Below are 4,242 nucleotides of genomic sequence, written 5' to 3'. Positions count from 1 at the left end.
GGGTGCTGTAGCACTAGATACTGGGGTCTTGCCCAAGGAAACCTGGCATGGATAGCCTTGATACACCCCTTTCTTCTGGCCACATGGGCCAGCACTTCATTTTCCCCCCTCAAAGGCTCTTACAACTCTTATTAAGAAAGGGAGGAAATCTAGAGCAAGTTAAAAAAAGGGAAAAAAAAAAAAAGCCCCCTTAAGAGGCCAGACGAGCCTCATTCTGCAGACCACAGTGTTTCTGGTGTTTGTTTATTTCCCTGTCCTCTTGGCCTCTCAGCCCTAGTCTGAGTTTAGCAGAAGACAATGACCTGGCTTGTTTCCTCTCTCCAGCTTTTCACTGGAACAGCCACTTGGAAAAGTGACTTGAGTGTGTACACAGAGAACAGGAAAGACTCTCTAGTTAATGGGAAAGACAGCATGGGAGTTTGGGAACGTGAGTGGTCTCCACTAACGTTCAAGGCTATGGTTGAGAACCCCACAGACTCTAGGTTCTCAGGGAGGAGGTTTAAATGTGCTGAGCCATGGTAGTGAAGGGGGACGTATAATAACAAGCTTTAACATTGATTACATACACATTACGGACAAGCTTACTTGGAAAATAGTGTTACATAGAAATAGAAATTTAGCTAAAGCTGTCTGTATTAATTGTTACTCAGACATAACTTTAAACTGTTAGCTCACTAACAGGCTTTGTCAGGACAATTTAGAAAAATAAAAGAAATAGAGTTGTATTTCTGATTTTATCAGAATTTATGTTTGCTGATGCTAGATCTTTTGTAAACCCTCTTATTAGGGCTCCTTGTTCATTAAGCACCTTTCCTTACAAACTCCCTCAAGGAATGACCCCAGTTGCCAGCTGCCCAGAGAGCAAATCCTGCTTGCTTTAAGATGACTGAAACTAGCCGGGTGGTGGTGGTGCACACTTTTAATTCCAGTACTCGGGAGACAGAGGCAGGTGGATCTCCATGAGTTCGAGGCCAGCCTGGTTCCAGGACTGGCTCCAAAGCTGCACAGAGAAATCCTGTCTTGAAAAACAAACAAACAAACAAACAAACAAACAAACAACAACAAAAGACTGAAACTAATCTGTTTAGTTGATAGAAATGTAAATTTAATTTATTTTTAAAGAGTTAATTTATTTTATGTGTACTTAAGTGTTCATCCTTCTTCTATGTCTAAGGGCCAGATGTGTGCAGTCCCTGTGGAGGCCAGAAGAGGGTGTCAGAGCCTCTGGAACTGGAGTTACAGACAGTCGTGAGCCACCATGTGGGTGCTGGGAAGCCAGCTCTGATCTTCTGCAAGAGCACCCAGTGCTCGTAATGCTGATCCATCTTGCCAGCCCCAGAAACATAACCATAGTTCTTTGACTCTACAAAACTCATTTAATTGTTCAGAAAATGTAACTTGGGATTGGGGGCATACCTAAAAGCCACCTGCAGATAAAAGCTGACATAAGATTATGAGATTATAACCAAAAACCTGTGTAAAGTGTGAGAGGTTTTTGATCAGGGTCAAAACCTCCTTGAACAATAGCTAGCAGGTAGGGCTAGGTGCTGAAATAGTTTCTCCTTTTCAGTACACGGACTGATTATTTCTTTTTGTTCTGCTTCTCCTCCTCCTCCTCCTCCTCATCATCATCATCTTCCTCCTCCTCCTTTTTGGTTTTTCAAGACATAGTTTCTCTGTGTACTCCCAGCTATCCTGGAACTCACTTTGTAGACCAGGCTGGACTCAAACTCACAGAGATCCACCTGTCTCTGCCTCCTGAGTGCTGGGATTAAAGGTGTGAGCTACCACCCGGCCATGAACTGACTTCTTGCCAGAAGGACTTAATATATCACTGCGGTAGTCCAGCTTCATTTGCTACATCACAACTGATAGTTAAACAGCGCTGGTTACTGGCTGAAAAGTCACGGGCCACGACCACAACTACCAGAGTTAGAAAGAGCTTTATTAGAAAGAAGCCAGGCCTGGAGAGAAAGGAAGATGGCGGGAGCAGAGAGAGAGAGAGAGAGAGAGAGAGAGAGAGAGAGAGAGAGAGAGAGAGAGAGAGAGAGAGAATACAGAGAGGAAACACAGAAAGAGTGTGGGGGTCTGTGTCTGGCTTTTTAAGGCGGGGATTGTGTGACCACTGGACGGGTACACAGTTGCCCGCCCCCACTGATGATGTAAGACGTTAGACCCAAGCTGCACTTGTGCCAGAGTAAGAGCAGGATGCTAACAACAACACTTTGCAGCAATACCAGGACCGTGGCTGTGTAGCTGGATGGAGCGAGCATCTGTGCTGCGTTTGTTGATATCTCAAGAAAAGCCAGAAGACCTGGCTTGTTCACCCCTTACACCACTACAGCAGCACTGACCCAGGCCACATGGAGAACAGAGTCACCTGGGTGGGATTTGGAGTGTGGTGGGGCATTTGATGAACTATTAAGTATATGCTTTTTTTTAATAGCATATAGTTAAAATAAGAAATATAAAATCCATGGTATAGTGGTTTAGATACTTAATGTTAAATGTATAGGAAAATTTCCAGCAGATATGCACATTCCTTTCTATGTAAATTTTTGTTGTTTAATCTAGCTATTCTGAATCCCTAATCAGGACTTCAGTACAGTGGCTGCCCTTTAAGCAACTGCTGTCCTAATCAGCAGCTGCAACTCTGTAGCTACCAGCAAGCGGTTCCGGCTCAAGGGCTGCAGCCTGCGGGAATTCGGCTCCCTCGGGCACTGCTCTCTCAAAGCCACTACCGGAAACTATCTAGATCTTCACTTCTTTAAATAACTCAGGATTCAGAGGTTGAGGTGAAATTCTACTAGCTCAGAGAGGCTGAATAGCAAGTAGCTCACCTTCTCTCCTTGCTTGTGTCTCCTCAAAAACCAGCGTCCTTCTCCTCCACCCCCACTGAAGAACCCTCACTATAGTGGCTCCTCCCTACCACTTCCTGTCAGCCTCCTGACCGCAGGTTAATTTTATTTAATCCAACAAATATGACACATCTCTGCATCATTAAACAAATATTCCACAGCATAAACAAATGCAACACATACTAAGTTAATATGACACAACAGAAAAGTTGCTTTAATTCACTTATAGTTCGTGTATTTGAGTGTTTTGCTTGCATGTATGTATGCACACCACATGTGTGTCTGGTACCTGCAGAAAACTTTGGGTCCTTTGGAGCTGTGGGTAGCAATGGCTGTGAGCTACCATGTGGATTCAGGAACTGAACTCGGGTCCTGTGCAAGAGTAGCCAGTGTTCTCAACCATGGACTCATCTCTCTAACTTTCTTCAAATTCTTTAACAGTGTTTTTTGATTACTGTGTGTGTGTGTGTGTGTGTGTGTGTGTGTGTGTGTGTGTGTGTGCCTGTGCCACTGCCCTTGAGCAGGGGTCAGAGGACAACTTGAAGGGTCAGTTCTTCCTTCCTACCATGCAGGGTATGGGTCCTAGGGATCGAACTCCAGTAGTCAGGCTTGGTGGCACCGCCTTTACCCACTGAACCATCTCACTGGCCTGAATTCTTCAAACTCTCGTGGGTACCATCAACAAGAAACTTTTCCCAAGTGTTAAAAAGTGTTTTATTAGCCAGGTGTGATGGTGCACATCTTGATTCCCAGCACTCAGCTGGCAGAGGCAGGCAGATCTCTGTGAGTTTGAGGCCAACCTGGTCTACAAAGGGAGTCCCAGGACAACCAGGGCTATTAAAGAGAGAAATGCTGTCTTGAAAAACAATCAAAAAAATGTGTTTCAGGCTGGGCACACTCCTTTAATCCCAGCACTTGGAAGACAGAGCCAGGCAGATCTCTGTGAGTTCGAGGCCAGCTGGGTCTACAGAGTGAGATCCAGGATAGGCAGCAAAACTACAAAGAGAAACCTTGTCTCAAAAAAACCTAAATAAATAAAAAATTTAAAAATGTGTTTCATTAATATTTATTATATTATTATTCATTAATTTTATTATTTAAAGCAATATATGTTTTAAAATATTTTTTAAAACAGGGACCTTTGAGAGAGAGAGAGAGAGAGAGAGAGAGAGAGAGAGAGAGAGAGAGAGAGAGAGAGAGAGATTGCATTCAGATGCTACTGGAGGCCAGGAAATTAGATTCTTCTGGAGCTGGAGTTACAGACAGTTGTGAGACACCTGACATGGGTGCTGAGAATTGATCTCAGGTCTTCTGCAAGAACAGCAAGCTCTCTAATTATTGAGCCATTTCTTCAGCTCCTTAAATAGTTTTAAAATATTTATGT

Source organism: Peromyscus maniculatus, chromosome 4, assembly GCF_049852395.1.
Source record: "Peromyscus maniculatus bairdii isolate BWxNUB_F1_BW_parent chromosome 4, HU_Pman_BW_mat_3.1, whole genome shotgun sequence".
Taxonomy (NCBI): domain Eukaryota; kingdom Metazoa; phylum Chordata; class Mammalia; order Rodentia; family Cricetidae; genus Peromyscus; species Peromyscus maniculatus.
This window is presented reverse-complemented; position numbering follows the sequence as displayed.